Genomic DNA, 18302 nt, shown 5'->3' with positions numbered 1-18302 from the left:
TTTTTTTTCTTTCTTTTTCTTTTCTTTTTTTTTTTTTGAGGGAGTCTCACTGTCACCTAGGCTGGAGTGCAGTAGCATGATCTTGGCTCACTGCAACCTCTGCCTCCTGGGTTCAAGTGATTCTCCTGCCTCAGAGTCCCAAGTAGCTGGTACTACAGGCTTGTACCACCACACCCGGCTAATTTTTGTAATTCTAGTAGAGACGCGGCTTCACTATGTTGGCCAGGCTGGTTTCGAACTCCTGACCTTGTGATCTGCCTGACTCGGCCTGCCAAAGTGCTGGGGTTACAGGCATGAGCCAAGGCACCCGGCCTAATGTTTTTCCATTTTAAGAACAGTCTTGACACTTGTGAATATTCCATTTTTTTTTTTCAGATCGGGTCTCATTCTGTCTGCCAGGCTGGAGCGCAGTGGCATGATCTCGGGTCACTGCAACCTCCGCCTCCTAGATTCAAGTGATTCTCCTGCCTCAGCCTCCCCAGTAGCTGGGATTACAGGCACATGCCACCACGTCTGGCTAATTTTTCATATTTTAGTAGAGACAAGGTTTCCCCATATTGACCAGGCTGGTCTTGAATTCCTGACGTCAAGTGATCCACCCGCCTCAGCCTCCCAAAGTGCTGGGATTACAGGTGTGAGCCACCTCACCCAGTCTCCATTATTTCTTTAAAGAAATGATTCAGGTTCCATTATGCCATGGATTATTTCAGTAACATTGTTTGCTCTTTCAATTTGCATAATCCTATCTCTAAAGAGATTGAAAACTATGAACATGCCACTCCCAGGCTCCTTGGGACTTGACACATTCTCCTGGGATCATCTCAGAGGGGACTGACTGTGTGGGCACCATGGAGGTAGTGCTGGTCTTTCTATGCAGCCTGTTGGCCCACATTATCCTGGCCGGCGCAGTTGAGAGGGAGAAGGAAATTGACCCTTTTCATTATGACTACCAGATCCTGAGGATTAGGGGGTTGGTATGTGCTGTGTTCCTCTTCTCCACTGGGATCCTCCTTATCCTAGGTTGCAGATGCAAGTGCAGTTTCAATCAGAAGCCCGGGACCCCCAGGAGAGGAGGAAGCCCAGGTGGAGAACCTCATCACTGCAAATGCAACAAAGCTCCAGAAAGCAGAGAGCTGAATGAAGTGCAGCCTTCCAGTGGGAAGCCTCTGGAACCTGAAGGCAGCTGCTTGAACTTTTAGATGCAAATGTTGGTGCTTAAGAAAACAGCCACTTCAGCAACAAATCTTTCCCCAAGAGAAGCCAATAACTTGTGTGTCCTCCCATGCCCTTCCCTGTCCCTTCTAACACCATTCCTCCACCTGATAATCCAACTAATCTCTTGACTCACCACTGCAGCCTGCAGGCTCCTCCAACTCCTGTGATGTGTCTGTGTGTGTGTTTGCTGACTGCAGTGTTCATGGCTACTTGTTCATGGTTATTACTGTTAGTGAACTGTGGACTCGCTTTCCTAGGCAGAGGCTGAGCCATGTGGCCATTTGCTCCTCTCTGCCCCCCATCACCTCTCACTCCTGGGAGTCTGCTTTTTTCCCTGGAGAGTCTAGCTCCTTCCCTTTAGAGCATGGGCAGGAGTCTCCAGTTGTCTTGGGACCTGGGAAGGTTTTCACCACTTTCGTCATCTTTCTTCATGGAGTCTCTTCACTCCTCTTACAAGAACCTCACTTCCTTATACCACTCCAACCCCAGTCTGTTCTGAAGATCAGCAATTAGAGATACAAAGCAAAGCAAGGAGTTTGTGAGCCCAGCATTGCCTTCAGGAGGCTACTATACACTTCCATGGTTATTTTTCTCCCTGGGGAAGCCCCAGGGAGCACCATCTGCCCTGCCTTTCACATAGCACCCAGAGATTCCAGGCCCAGGGCTGCTGCTTTTTTTCTTTTCTTTTCAGAGTCCCACTCTGTCACCCAAACCGGAATGCAGTAGCATGATCTCAGCTCACTGCAACCTGGGTTCAAGGGATTCTCGTGCCTGGGCCTCTCGAGTAGCTGGGATTATAGGCACACAGCACCACACCCAACTAATTTTTGTATTTTTAATAGAGATGGGGTTTTCCCTGGCCTCAAGCAATCCACCTGCCTTGGCCTCCCAAAATTCTGGGATTACAGGTGTCAGCCACCATGCCCAGCCCAGGCCCAGGGCTTCTAATCTGCCCTTGGGGAATGTAGCCCTTACATATCTTATGAGCAATAACCACAGGGGCTCTGGTACCCCACCCGTCTCCAACCTTCCTGCTTCTGAGACTTCAATCTACAGCCCAGTTTTTGTGGACACAGGCTCCCATCCCTGAAGCTGAGTCTCCAGCAGGTGATGACTGAAGGATTCCCATTCTGTTGTGGCCAGCACACTGGAATAGACAGAGGGAGAGTAAGGGGCCTTTGCTTCTCTGTCCATGTCCCCTTGGTCAGCAGAGAACTCCTGCATCCTTTGTGCTGCCTGTCAGTGGTCAGAGAGGTGAGGTAGGTAGGTTAGAGACCCAGTAGGCTCCATGCAGCACTGCTGCAGGTGGTACAGGAAGAGGTCAAAGGTCATAATGACAGCAGGAGCTCAAATGAGATCCTGCCTTTCCTGTCCTCCATGTGCCTGTGGAAATCAACCAACCGAGCCTCTGTGGCCAGACTGCTGTTTTCTGTATCACAATCTGTCTGAACAACAGAAAAAAAAGGAATAAAATATTTGTTTCCTAGTGAAAAAAAAAACTTTGAACAAAAAACAAGTAAACTTCAATCAATGGATTATTTTTAAAGTAAACAAAAATTTTGGAATCTTTTCTTGAGAATTAAAATATTATTTCAAGACTTTACATAAACTAACAACTTTCTCAACTGTGTTAGCTACAGGAGCCAATGAGTTTCCAACTACAAAGGAAACGAAGAATATCGAATGCCAAAAAAAATCAAACAATCCTTTAATCACTCAATTCTAATAGTGTAAATGCTGAAGTAAGAGAACAATTTTATGACAGTTACTTCAATGAAAATGGAAAGAACATCAGATGCTATTTGGACCTCATGATGTGGAATGTGGGCAGGATGGCCCACAACTTGGAATCATCCATGCTTTACTTCAGCTTGGACCAAGCATGTCTGTGCCTTTATGCAAACATCAACCACAATTTGTATTTGTGTTATCGCCACCAAAAGCAGTTCAGAAACAAAGGGAAAATATCTTCTGCCTTGTGATTACTTGTATCCATGGCTCTGCTGAAAATAGGTGAGGCATTTAGATCATTGATCATCTCTGTGATCATAGTGAAGCTATTACTTTTGTTGTTGTTGCAGTAGATTTCATCCTGGCTCTTCAAAATTTGATTGCATCTTTGGAATCAGAAAATACTTCTAGCAGTAGTACTTTCAAATTGTCATTTGAGCTGAAAGACTGCTGCTGTTATATAGTGTGGCAGATGTTTACAACTTCCACTGCAATTACTATATCTCAATCTGAATTCTTTTTATTTTTTATTTCTTTTGAGACAGTCTTGCCCTGTCGCCCAGGTGACACTGTTGTACAGTTGTGCAATCTCAGCTCACTGCAACCTCCACCTCCCAGGTTCAAGCAATTCTTTTGCCTCAGCCTCCCGAGTAGCTGGAATTACAGGTGCTCACCACCACGCCCTGCTAATTTTTTGTAATTTTAGTAGAGACAAGGTTTCACCATGTTGCCTAGGCTGGTCTTGAACCACTGAGCTCAGGCAATCCGCCCACCTAGGCCTCCCAAAGTGCAGGGATTACAAGTGTGAGTCACTGCACTCGGCTTGAATTCTTTTTAATAAAAAAATTTGTTTACCACTTTATACAGTATTAGTTGAGGAAATCATACATCTTCCATGTTTAGCTGTTACTATGTGCTGGTGCCTTCCTCTATTTTTGCATACTGCACGAAAAGCTTCAAAAGGAATCTTTTCTCATGTAATAAATCTCCGCTTTTCAAACAATTCATCACAGAGTTTATGCTTGAATTTTGGTATTTGGCATTCAAATATTCACAAATAAAAATAGATAATAGCAACCATCACAAAAATTGAGCTGAGTGAATTTGATAATCTCGCAGCTGCCTTAGTGTGTCTGTCACTCACAAGTCTGAACTCAGAACTAACATCAAACAGGGGTTGAACCATTGAAAGCATTACAAACTTGCAAACTAATAATCAATTGAAGTGGCTGGGCATGGTGGCTCATGCCTGTAATCCCAGCACTTTGGAAGGCTGAGGCTGGCAGATCACAAGGTCAGGAGATTGAGACCATCCTGGCCAACATGGTGACACTCTGTCTGTACTAAAAAAAATACAAAAATTAGCCAGAAGTGGTGGCACGTGCTTGTAACCCCAGCTACTCCGGAGGCTGAGGCAGGATAATCACTTGAACCCGAGAGTTGGAGGTTGTAGTGAGCCAAAATTGCACCACTGCACTCCAGCCTGGCTACAGAGTGAGATTCCATCTCAAAAAAAAAAAAGAAAAAATCAATTGAAGTAGAGCTGCCATTGAAGTGGCCTGAGATGGCTATCCTATCCTTGGCTGGTATCTGGGAATGTGAATTTTGGGAAGGTTTGGGAACCTGGATTTCAGAAGGGTTCCCTCCACCCTCACTGATCAAATGGCTCACTGTACCTAAACAATATGGTTTCTGTGGAACACCTGCTTTTTTTCTGGGAATCTGGAATTTTGATTTGTGCACAATAGACAATGTCTACATGAGCAGCCCCCCAATAAAAAGCTCAGGCACCGAGTCTCTAAGGAGCTTCTGTGAAAACATTTTGCATTTGTTATCACAGCGTGTTGCTGCAGGAATTCAGCACATCCTATGTGACTCCACTAGGAGAGGATGCCTGGAAGCTGGTGCCAGGTTTCCTCTGCACATGGCCCTGTGACCTCTCCCCTTTGCTGACCTTGCTGTAATAAGTCATAGCTATAGTGTGACTATATGCCAAGTCCTGTCAGTCCTCCTAGCAATTTGTTTAGCCCAGAAGTGTTCTTGGGAATTCGCAATACAGTTGGCATCAGAAGCAAATTTTTTTTACTTCTGACTCTGTCACCCAGGCTGGAGTGCTGTGGCACAATCATAGCTCACTGCAGCCTTGAGCTCCTGGGCACAAGTAATCCTCCTGCCTCAGCTGGGACTACAGGTATGTATCCTCCCGAATAGCTGGGACTACAAGCACTTGCCACCATCCTGGGCTCTTTTTTTTTTTCTATAAAGATAGGGTCTTGCTATGTTGCCCAGGTTTATCTTGAACTCCTGGCCTCAAGTGATCCTCCTGCCTCAGCTTCTCTAAGTGCTGAGATTACAGGTATGAGTCATTGCACCTGGCCCAGAAGTGGAATTTGCTAGAACAACCCTGACTCACTAAGATTTGGCTCCATCACTGTTTGGGAAAAGGAAGAATGAAAGGGAACGGTGATAAGCCTTTGATAACTGGGTGTCTATGGAGCCCTCCATGGTTTGAGAGCAGCAGCTGAACTGCCACCTGCTGTTAGAAGCCACACTGACCTTTGGGGTTAGAAATGGATCCAACCCTGGCTTCTTTGAGCTGTGCTGGATGAAGTGAGGGGGAAAATATACATCTGGGGATTGGCTTTGTTTTTTGTTCTCTTCTCCAGGTGGGAGGAAAAAAAAAAACAACGTGACAAATTATAACGGTGAGTCTTAGGTGGCCCCAAAAATGTTAGTTCTCAGGGCTGGAGCAAAGCTGGGGTGGGAGGGTGTGGAGGGCGCCAAGACTCCATCCAGCCTCTTCTTCAGCCCAGCTGCTGCCGTGTTGCAAGAGCTGCCTCCTTTTTTGCCACCCCCTGTACCCTCCCCCATCTGCTTTCCAATCTGAATCTTTCCCACAGCAGTAATGCTAACCTAACTGCAAATGCTGGATTTACTGCTATGGGTTTAGTTTGCAACAGAAAAAAAAATGTTTAATGGCTTTGTGTTTTGTGGCTATTACATCTAGATGTATTAATATGATAAAATTGATATAAAATGTTAAATGCTTTCAATTTCATAAATTCTAGAGGGAACACACTTATCAGGAAAAGCTGCAGAGGAAAGTGAGTGTGACACAACTTCCTTGCTTTTTGCAGCTAGTGGGCAGCTTGGAATTTAAATTCTCAATACTGGAAACAGAACAAGTCTCCAAAATTAACAATTTTTGCTATAGTTTTTGCCTATTGGAGCCACTGGAGAAAAGGAGACAATATTAAGAGAGGCAATCTTGAGCTAGAGATATGCTTTGGAATTTACAAAGCAGTTTTTCATCTCTAATGAGCTCTTGTAAGATCATATAGCTGACCCTCAGAGGCTGATGATTTTCTGGCCCCATGTGTATAGTTTTGAGTTGGTCAGCTTGGACTCTAAGGTGAATAATGTAAAAAGAGCCCAACAAAGCCTTGCTTGTCATTCGGCTAAGAACACAACTGTGTGACCCTGCAGCATCTCAGTCTCCAGTTACTGGAAGAACATATATTAGATGTTGGGGAAACTATAAGGCTACAGGGTGATGCTGAATGTTGGCAGGGAGAATTGTTCAAGGTAGAAACTGTGGGGAACAAAGAGAGAGATTCTCATCTGTGTAGCTGCTGCTACATACTTTTTTGGGGGTAAGAAAACTGTTAAGGAATAAAAAAGCCAAGACCTCTGTCCTCACAGGGCTTTCAGGCTAGAAGGGAAACTGGCCACCATACAAATTGCATACAACTCCATTAGTACTTAAGAGGTCCGATTTATTGCTTTGAAACACAAGTGCAGGATGTTTAAGGTTTATCAGCAGCCTTTCCCTTTGCGGAAATTGTAAACTAAAAATGAAATTCTAAGCCCCCACCAACTGAAGGACACTCCCCTTAGCAAAGGGGACCCCAGAAAAATCTTACAACGGAGTTCCTGGCCATGATGAGATGGGAGGTCAGACATGTCTCATTATACCCTCTCATGTTTGTGGTTTAGACACAGCAACTGACCAGCATTAATGTTAAAATAGAGATCATAAGATTGGCAGAAGGGACTTTTTGTGGCAATGAGATACCAAATTATAAACAAGACCTAAGACCATGCCAGGCAAGGGTTAGGTTAAGCACTCTAAACTTAAAGATTAACAATGGTCTAACCACCACAAGGTTTTTCTTTTTTCTCTAGCAGCTAAATAAACACTTGCCTTGACATAAGCAAAATAAAAACAATTGTAGCTCATCACCAGACACTAATTGGCTCCCAACTCCTGTCCCAATCACCGTAACTACAGCTTTAATTAGACAAGAGACTGATTTCAGTAACTTTCTCCTGATAAGAAGACCACTCACCATGAATTGGTTCTGGCTGGGTTTACAGAGGTTGCACACTTGAGTGCCTTCGTGTCCTGTAAAGACATTTTGACTGATGGGGTCTAATTATAATACATTCAAATGTTAGGTCTCCATTCCAAAGTGAACATGGGTCATATGTTACATGTATATTGGTTCAATACACATGTGTCAGGATCACCTTCATGCATATTCATAGCCCCTCTTGTAACCTGTTGAAGATGTATGTTTAGCTAACTTGTCCAGCATAATGCTCCTACCCCAACCTATCTCCTTCAAAGTGCCTGTCTCTGGTCCCTGGTCTTAGCCAGAGGCATTCTTCTCAGCCTGTTGCTGGCCGTAACCACTTATAAAAAATAAAGCCTTCTCTCCATTCCAAATAGTTAAATCTTGTGAATTTTTTTTTTTGTTGTTGTTTTGTTTTTTTTTGAGATGGAGTTTCACTCGTCATCCAGGCTAGAATGCAATGGCACGATCTTGTGTCACTGCAACCCGTGCCTCCCAGGTTCAAGCGATTCTCTTGCCTCAGCCTCCTGAGTAGCTGGGACTACAGGCACCTGCCACTACGCCCAGCTAATTTTTATATTTTTAGTAGAGGTGGGGTTTCACCATGTTGGCCAGGCTGGTCTCGAAATCCTGACTTTGGGTGATCCACCTGTCTCCGCCTCCCAAAGTGCTGGGATTACAGCTGTGAGCCACTGCATCTGACCTAAATCTTCTGATTTTTAAATCCAACAGAGTCAATTAAATGGTTCCTTGACAGAGAAACATTTAAGGCAGACATTAGCTTTTATTGTCCCATAACGCTTCAGTAAGTTTCCCTGAATATTTGCATTTACTTATCAATCAACTCACAGGGACTGAGGCAGAAGTAAAACCCACAATTACCTTACCCCTGGCCTATGTGATAAAGTAACAAATCTTTTATCACATATTTGAGAGGCATCTCTGCTACTGAGAACTTTTTTTTTAACCTTTTATTTTAGGTTCAGGGGGATATGTGCAGGTTTGTTATGTAGGTAAACTTGTATCACAGGGGTTTGTTGTACAGATTATTTCATCACCCAGGTACTAGGCCTAGTACCCAATAATTATTTTTTCTGATCCTCTCCCTCCTCCTACCCCACCCTCATGTAGGCCCAGTGTCTGCTGTTCCCCTTTGTGTCCATGAGTTCTCATTATTTAGCTCCCACTTATAAGTGAGACTGGGCGATTGCTGACCTGCATCTCTCTTGGGTGGATCTCCCAGGACATAAGCAAAAGACCCTTGGCCACAACCACTACCAAAGTCCCTTTTTCTGCTGCCTCCAAGTTGGGGAGGAAACATAAGCCCTAAGATCACCCCAGAGCTGTGGTGGGAAGCCCAAAAGAGAAAAAAAACCTGAGTAGTTTTAAACTAGAATATGCATGTGGCTTTTTAAAAATGTTTGCAATTTTTTTGCTATTCTCCCCTTGAGATTTGGGGGTCTATGCCCACCCTTACCAGACTGGACACTAGTGCTTACTTGTCACTGACACATGACATGAAAATGATGCTGTGTGACTTCCAAAGTTATGTTTAAAAAGGCCATGAGCATCTGCCTGGTTCACTCAGGTCACTCACCTACGGTGCCCTTGATCATCAAGTCAAAGCTCTGAATGTCCTGAGACTGCTCTGCTACCTGGAATCCCAGGGTACCTGGGGGGTCCTGCAGCCAAGCCCCATGTACTCTGCAGACATGTGAGTGAAGTCACCTACAGATGATGCCAACCCTTTGCTGTGGATTCAACTCCAGCCGATGAGTCTTCTCTGCAGTCCCCAAACACCAATAAGCAGCAATAAGCCATCTTTTCTGTTTCTTCCTAGCCCTGTGAACCATGAACAAAATAAAATGGTTGTTTTATGCATTATTTTATGGTGGTGGTTCTTTCTTTTAAAAAAATTCACAGTAAAAGCACCAAGAATAACACACTTGTGGGACATTCACAAGGTACAAAATAACATACATTGAAATCTAGGTTTCCTTCTTTCTCTCTTCCACAGCCTATCAGGTTCTGCCTCTGGAAGTAACAATGGTTAAGTTTCTGCACATCTTTCCAGATTTATTAATTAACAATCATATAGCACTGACACTGTGAGGAAGCTTTTTTTTTTTTTTGAGACAGAGTCTCCCTGTCGCCCAGGCTGGAGTGCAGTGGCACGATCTCGGCTCACTGCAGGCTCCACCCCGTGGGGTTCACGCCATTCTCCTGCCTCAGCCTCTCGAGTAGCTGGGACTACAGGCGCCCACCACCTCGCCCGGCTAATTTTTTGTATTTTTAGTAGAGACGGCGTTTCACTGTGTTAGCCAGGATGGTCTCGATCTCCTGACCTCGTGATCCGCCCATCTCAGCCTCCCAAAGTGCTGGGATTACAGGCGTGAGCCACCACGCCCAGCCTTGTGAGGAAGATTTTTAAGGGCTTTGCTTATATTTATTCATTTACTCTTCATTCACTGTGGACACTCAGGTGACAGCAGGAAGTAAAGTATTTTGCTCAACGAAATGAAAGTCTGATCTGCTCTTTGAATGCTGTTCCTTTAATCAGATAATTCTATTTTCTTCATATATTACCAAATCTTTTTTATTTTCTCCCCTAATTGGGCATTCAGAGATGTGACTCTGTTTTCTAGTTTTTCTTACGTTTCACCACTAAATCTTAAATTTCATATGAGACAGGCAGTGATGAAATTCCTGTCACTGGACATATATATGTATGTTTATGATGGTGCCTTACACATACACATTTTTCTATCTAGCGATTAACCATTAAAATTCTATACTCAGAGTGAGGAAACATTACACATTCCTTTCCCAACCTTGTCAACTACCCCGTCAATTAAATAATCCCTGAAAAAATGGCAACATCTATATTAACGCAGTTTTTATATCTCATCAATGACCCATTTGATAAAATAGTTCTAGAAACTTGTAATGAATCAGCAGTAATGGAAATTTGTACTGAACTATTTCATATCTAAAATGGGTATCTACTTTGTTTTAGACATGACAACTCTCTCATGTTTATTTTAGAATTTTCCATTGTTGCATGTTTAAAGGGCTTGTCAATTCCCTTCCCTTTCCTAATTCTCATGACCAGATCATAAGAATGTGTGTGATCAGGCTGATTGATGTGCCACAACACATATTTAATCCTGGAATTTAGGGTTATCAGAAGTTTCCATTAAAAAAAGTATCATATGCTTTCAAACAACCCACTGTTGAACATATAGTGCTTCATTTTTCTTAATGTCTCAGTGAATAGCCAGCCTTTTATGCATACATGAATAGAGGATCTCTCAATAAATTCAAAGAGATTCAGAAATAAGAATTCAGAAATAAGAAATAAGAAATACATAAACTTAGTTGCATAGAGAGAAAAAGTAGGTAATATACATAAGTGATAAAAGAAGGTTTTATATAATTACTTTTTCAAACTAAATTTATAACATTGCTTTTTAAACTAAATCTGGAACAAATGTTAAATTATTTAATCTAGAAATGTCCAGTGATTCAGGAACAGTAGAAATGGTTGAGGAGGGCATTTCAACTCAAGCATGGAACTCCTTTTATTCTCAACATGTTAGCTTTTTCCCTCTTCACTCTAAAATGTTCACTATCAAATATATTTGAGAGGTCTTTTTTCCTCATTTAACATTTATTTCATACACAGAGAATAATACTTTGGGTCTGAGATTCAGTTTTTGAAATGCAACATATACTCTAAGTGACCCTTTTACCCATGTCAAAATAGCAGCAGTTGGACCCCATAGTGTGGCATGTATTCATTTGAAAATTCTACAGTGACCTATCACTGTGATCATGTGATGAGGCATATCTTGCCTTCCATTCTAACCATCACTCTGTGAGCTTCAAGCTTCAAGTTTGACAGTATTTGTCAATTTCGGAATGTCATACAAAGAACGCTCAAATATGGGGAATTTTATGTACTGTTGCTGAGGCATGTTCACTTTCATCTTCTGATCGTGGTTTCTTCAAATAGGCCAGTTCACTTGTACTCAAAATGTCTTCCTCATTTTTTTGTTTCCCCCACTCCAATTTGTCTATGGATTTATGAACATGTTTTATAGTATTATTACTGATTTGTACTTTTGATTCATCCACCAAGCTTTTTGTCTTAAATATTTTCCTATTTTTAGAAAAATATACTGTTTCCCCACACCACTTTTGTACGCAATGTTTCATGGGATACAGAAAAAACACAACCACACTGCCTTCATCAGCTGAGGAGAATATTGATACCAAATACAGTATGAGACATTCCATGAAAGGGAAATTATAGATCAAAATCTTCTGAGTATTAAAGTCAAAATCTGAAACCAAATATTAGAGTGGTCTAAATCTGGAGATTTTTAGGAAAAGAAACTGAAATTTCATGGTGGGAAATATAATTTTGCTTAGTTTAGAGGTTTTGAGGGATTGTTTTAAAGAAAAATTTAAACGATAAATAACATTAAATGGATACAAAAATTATAAAATAAAAATATAGTTATAAAAATTAAAATAAAAATATATTAATATAAATTGTAGAAATATAATAAAAGGTTACAAAAGTATTATAAAAGGTTACAAAATTCTTTTGCTGTCAAGATTGATTGGGATTAGATTTGTTTATAAAGTCTTATTAAAATTAGCCATAATATTAAAAATACAGCCGTGTGCGGTGGCTCATGCCTGTAATCCCAGCACTTTGGGAGGCCGAGGCGGGTGGATCACAAGGTCAGGAGAAGGAGACCATCCTGGCTAACAAAGTGAAACCCCGTCTCTACTAAAAATACAAACATTAGCCGGGCATGGTGGCAGGCACCTGTAGTCTGAGCTACTCGGGAGGCTGAGGCAGGAGAATGGCGTGAACCTGGGAGGCGGAGCTTGCAGTGAGCCGAGATTGCGCTACTGCATTCCAGCCTGGGCAACAGAGGAAGACTCTGTTTCAAAAAAATAAATAACTAAATATATATATAAATAAATAAATAAATGAAAATAAATAAATAAATATTAAAAATACATTAATATCCAACTAAATTTTTTTTAAATAAGCCTAAGATTTGTTCCCCATGGAACTTAACAAAAAGAGTACGTATTCCCGTGTGCCAGAGTGCCAGGTCACCATATACTATTATGTTGGGTTTGCATATTTGATGATGTGTCGCTACCAGGATGCCATCCAGGTCTTCGCCAACATCCTCCTCTACATCCAGGGGACCAAGAGCATGTTCCAGAGGACCACATACAAGTATGAGATGATTAACAAGCAGAATGAGCAGATGCATGCACTGCTGGCCATTGCCCTCATGATGTACCCCACGAGTATCGATGAGAGCATTCACCTCCAGCTGCAGGAGAAATACAGGGACAAGATGCTGCACATGCAGAAAGGTGACCCACAAGTCTATGAAGAACTTTTCAGTTACTCCTGCCCCAAGTTCCTGACACCTGTAGTGCCCAACTATGATAATGTGCACCCAAACTACCACAAAGAGCCCTTCCTGCAGCAGCTGAAGGTGTTTTCTGATGAAGTACAGGAGCAGGCCCACCTTTCAACCATCCGCAGCTTCCTCAAGCTCTACACCACCATGCCTGTGGCCAAGCTGGCTGCCTTCCTGGACCTCACAGAGCAGGAGTTCGGGATCCAGCTTCTTGTCTTCAAACACAAGATGAAGAACCTGGTGTGGACCAGCGGTATCTCAATCTTGGATGGTGAATTTCAGTCAGCCTCAGAGGTTGACTTCTGCATTGATAAGGACATGATCCACATCGCGGACACCAAGGTCTCCAGGCGCTATGGGGATTTCTTCATCCGTCGGATCCACAAATTCAAGGAGCTTAATCGAACCCTGAAGAAGATGGGACAGAGACCCTGACGACATTCACACACATTATTCAGGAACCTGTTTTGATATATTATAGGCAGGAAGTGTTTTTGCTATCATGAAACCTTCACCTAGATCAGCCATCAGCCTGTCAACTCAGTTAACAAGTTAAGGACCGAAGTGTTTCAAGTGGATATCAGTAAAAGATCTTTGGAGCCAGAAAAAAAACAAAAATATTTGCTCTCAATGAGATTACACGTAGTAATAATTTTTAATTCTCAAATCTGTTTCTTTTTAAAACTTTAAAACTGAGATTTGTATCTCAGAAGTTCAACCTTTACTATATTTTTTTACACATTATTTACAGATCACACATCATTACCCTTTGTTTCTTTTCCCCTTCAAAAGGTATATCTTTTTACTTGGCTAGAATGGTAACTTTGTACTTCAACTTTTCCCTCAGCTCTTTTAACTCTTCCCTCATATTCTATTTCTGCTGTTATAATACCAAAATATTGATCTCAAAGGTAAAAAATTTTTTTCTCAGATGTAACATGATTTTGTACTCTTAACTTTTTGATATGTCTAATTGTTGCATGTAATCAGGAAACTTCCCATGCTATTAGGTTGGTGCACAAGTAATTGTGGTTTTTGCCATTACTTTCAATGGCAAAAACCGCAATTACTGCACCAACCTCATACTAGGAGCCATATATCCACCTGCTTAATGTGCTAGTTTTCATGTTTACATTCCTCTATAATACAATGTCCACTCATGACCTTGAATACATTGTGCCTATGTCTAATTAAATTCAAGTATCTTTTTCATCAGGTTTGACTTCCAAGTTATTTAAACAGACTTTATCTAGACACTTCCCATTCTCAAGTATGCCTTAGTCCAGATTGTTCAGATAGTTGCTTGATTAAGCCAGTGAGACGGTTGGGGTCATAGATTTAATTCATTAAGCCACTAAAGCATCAGCCCAGATAGCTATATTTTCAGTTAATTTCAATTAGCTGCTCATGAAGGGTTGGTCAATTGAATGGAAGTTGATTCTTGGCACAACCTTCAAGTGGCAATTGGTTTAAAAGGTCCTGAGTTCTGAGCCAGCTTGGGGGCTGATACAGGTTGGATATGTGTCCCTGACCAAATCTTATGGTGAATTGTAATCCTCAATATTGGAGATGACTGGATGAGACGGTGACTGGGTCATGAAAGTGTATGTCTCATAAATGGTTTAGCATCATCCCCTTGTTGCTGCTCTTGCAACAGTGAGATTTGGTTGTTTAAAAGTGTGTGACACCTCCTCCTACCTTGCTCCTGCTCTGGCCTTGTGATGTGCATGCTCCCACTTAGCCTTCTGTTATGATTCTAAGTTTCCTGAGGCCTCCCCAGAAGCCATGCAGATGTCAGTATCATGCTTCCTGTAAAGCTTTCAGAACCCTGAGCCAATTAAATCTCTTTTCTATATAAATTACCCAGTCTCAGGAATTTTTTGTTGTTGTTGTTGTTTTGTTTTGGGGGTTTTTTTGTTTTGAGACAGAGTCTCACTCTGTCACCCAGGCTGGAGTGCAGTGGCATGATCTTGGCTCACTGCAACCTCCACCTCCTGGGTTCAAGTGATTCTCCTGCCTTGGCTTCCTGAGTAGCTGGGATTACAGATGCATGCCACCATGCCCAGCTAATTTTTGTATTTTTAGTAGAGACAGGGTTTCACCATGTTGGTCAGGCTGGTCTCGAACTTTTGACCTCGTGATCTGCCCACCTTGGCTTCCCAAAGTGCTGGGATTACAGGCGTGAGCCACCGTGCCCGGCCAGGAATTTCTTTACAGCAATGTGAGAACGGCTGAGTACAGAAAATTGGTATGGAGGAGTGGGGCATTACTATAAAGGTACCTGAAAATGTGGAAGCACCTTTGGAACTGGGTAATGGGCAGAGGTTGAAAGAGTTTGGAGAACTTGGAAGAAGACAGGAAGATGAGGGAAAGTTTAGAACTTCTTAGAAACTGGTTAAATGGTTGTGACCAAAATGTTGAGAATGATATGGAAAGTGAAGTCCAGGCTGATGAGGTCTTGGATGGAAATGAGGAACTTATTGGAAACTAGAGCAAAGGTCACACATGTTATGCCTTAGCAAGAGCTTGGCTGGATTCCATCCAAGTCCTAGGGATCTATGGAAGTTTGAACTTGAGAGTGATGTCCTAGAATATGTGGCAAAAAAAAATTTCTAAGCAACACAGTGTTCAAGAAGTGGCATGGGCCAAGCATGGTGGCTCACACCAGTAATCCTAGCACTTGAGAGGCCAAGGCAGGCAGATTGCTTGAGTCCAAGAGTTCAAGACCAGCCTGGAAAACATGGCAAAATCCCATCTCTGAGCAAAAATACATAAAAAAATACCTGGTGTGGTGGCATGAGCCCATAGTCCCAGCTACTCAGGAGGCTGAGATGGGACAATTAGCTAAGCCTGGGAAGTCTAGGGTGCAGTGAGCCATGATTATGCCATGCCACTTCAGCCTGGGTGACAGAGTGAGACTTTGTCTCAAAAACAAAACAAAACAAAATGAAACAAAGCAAAAAAACTGGTGTGACTGCTTCTAACAGCCTATGCTTGGATGTGGAAGCAAAGAAGTAAGTTGGAACTTCTATTTAAAAGGTGACCAGCACATAAAAGTTTGGAAAATTTGCATCCTGCAGCCTGGCCACGTGGTAGAAAAAAAAACAAAAAAAACAAATCCCATCTTCAGAAGAATTCAAGTGGGCTGCTGAGTAACCACCTGCTAGAGAAATTTGTATAACTAAAAAGAAGGCAAGTGCTGATAGCCCAGACAATAAAAAGCCTTGAAGGCATTTTAGAGATCTGAGGCAGCCCATCCAAACACAGGATCAGAGGCCCAGGGAAGAATTGTTTTGGAGGCCAGGCCCAGGCCTGCACTGTCCTGCACATCCTCAGGACACTGCTCCCTGCCTCTTGGCAACCCCAGATCCAGCTGTGGCTTAAAGGGGCCCAGGGGTAGCTTGGGTTGCTGCTCTGACAAGTGTAAGTCATAAGCCTTGGTGGCTTCCACGTGGTGTTAAGTCTGCTGGTGCACAAAATGCAAGAGTGAATGAGGCTTGGCACCTCTACCTAGATTTCAGAGGATGTGTGGAAAAGCTTGGGTGTCCAGGCAGAAGCTTGCTGCAGGGGTGGAGCCCTCACAGAGAACCTCTACTAGGGTAGTGTAGAGGAAAAATAGGCGGTTGGAGCCCCCACACAGAGTCTGTACTGGGGCATTTGCTAGTGGACCCACCATCCTCCAGACCCCAGAATGGTAGATCTACTGGCAGTTTGCACCCTGCACATGGAAAAACTGCAAGCACTAAACTCCAGCCCATGAGAACAGCTTTGGGGGCTGAACCTTGCAAAGCCACAGAGGCAGAGCTGCCCAAGACCTCAGGAGCCCATTGCTTGCACCAATGCCCTGGATGTGGGACATGGAGTCAAAGGAAATTATTATGGAGCTTTAAGATTTAATCATTGCACTGCTGGGTTTTGAATATGCATGGAGCCTGTAGCCCCTTTCTTTTGGACTATTTATCCCTTTTGGAATGGGGTTTGTAACCCAATGCTTGTACCCCTACTGTATTTTGGAAGTAACTCTAACTTGTTTTTTATTTTACAAGTGGAAGAGATTTACCTTGTCTCAGATGAGACTTTGGACTTCAGACTTTTGAGACAATGCTGGAATGGGCTAAGATTTTGGGAGACTGTTGGGAAGGCATAACTGTATTCTGAAATCTGAGAAGGACATGAGATTTGGGAGTGGCAAGGGGTGGAATAATATAGTTTGGATATGTGTCCCTTCCCAAATCTCATGTTAAATTGTCATCCCCAGTATTGGAGGTGGGGTCTGATGGGAGGTGATTCGCTCATGGGGGTAGTTTTCTCACGAATGGTTTAGCACCAGCCCCGTGGTGTTGTCCTTGCAAAACTGAGTTCTCATGAGATCTGGTTGCATGAAAGTGTGGGGCATCTTGCTCTCACTCTCCCTTGCTTCTGCTGCGGCTACATGGGATGCCTATTTCCCCTTCACGTTCCACCATGATTGAAAGATCCTGGAAGTCTCCCAAGAAGCAGATGCCACTATGCTTCCTCTACAACCTGCAGAACCATGAACCAATTAAACCTCTTTTCTCTATGAATTACTCAGTCTCAAGAATTTATTTATATCAATGCAAGGATGGACTAATATGGGGCCAAGCAGACCATGGTCCCTTAGGATGGTCAACTAATTATAAGGTGGCTTATACTGCAAGGTGAGGTCAGGGATTAAAACCTAGAGGTTGAAAGATTCTTTTTTCATTATTGTTTCAGCTCTTCTTTTGACTTAGCCACCTCTTCCAGGGCATCAGATTCCTGAAGCAACTTTGGGGTAGGAGCAATTGAGAAGGCAAGTGAAAATAGCTCTTTGTTCAGGGCTCAGGGAATTATTTCAAGGTCTCAGGTCTTCAGACACCTCAGTCCCCAGAAAACCAATTACCTTCTTATGCCAGATCCATCACTTATCAGTGCTGTGACTCTGGGCAGAGCACTTCAAATCTCTCCATTTCACTTTCCTGAGCTGTCAAATATGGGTTGTAGCCCCTACTCTGTGCATTCCTCCAGGCTGATGTAAGCATCACAAGAAATAACAGATATTCTCCATGAGCTGTAAAGCATCATACCCGTGGAAAGAAAGAAGAAAATCCCATCCTCCACTCCCCTGGAGCCACCCACGTTTCTTCTCTGTATTCAACCACTACCAAGGTTCTGGCATATTCTTCTAGACATATAATGATCGAACACTTTAGGGCACTTATGAATCGCCAGTCTTCTAAAGGCTTTACCTCCGTTTCAACATTTGTAGCCTTGTAACATAACATAGGCCATATTAACATTTCAATACCTCAGAACGGGAATTGAGGCACAGAGAGGTCTCTAACTTTGTCAGGTTTGTGCATCTTCTAAGCAGGACTTGAACCCACACCTTTATGCACCAGGCCCAGTGTTCTTGGTCACTCCAATATTTCTATATTGTCTCATCTCAATATAGGTATTTGCCTACACAGTCAGTCTGTTGGTTATGAGTGCAACTCACACTGCAGGTTCTTGTTAAAATCCAACTGAGATTCAGGGGGTT

The 18302-nt window shown here is 42.7% G+C and overlaps 2 pseudogenes across 1 annotated transcript; both read left to right on the top strand.

Moving 5' to 3' along the window:
* Window positions 1-649: 649 nt before the first annotated feature.
* On the top strand, window positions 650-1243 carry LOC115831232 (annotated as a pseudogene).
* An 11145-nt stretch (window positions 1244-12388) lies between these two features.
* Window positions 12389-13195, top strand: LOC100600722 (annotated as a pseudogene). The gene has a single exon (XR_001114842.2). The product of XR_001114842.2 is annotated as a eukaryotic translation initiation factor 3 subunit L pseudogene (transcript).
* The last annotated feature ends 5107 nt before the right edge of the window (window positions 13196-18302 follow it).

Source organism: Nomascus leucogenys, chromosome 18 (genome assembly GCF_006542625.1).
Source record: "Nomascus leucogenys isolate Asia chromosome 18, Asia_NLE_v1, whole genome shotgun sequence".
Classification (NCBI taxonomy): Eukaryota; Metazoa; Chordata; class Mammalia; order Primates; family Hylobatidae; genus Nomascus; species Nomascus leucogenys.
This window is presented reverse-complemented; position numbering and strand designations above follow the sequence as displayed.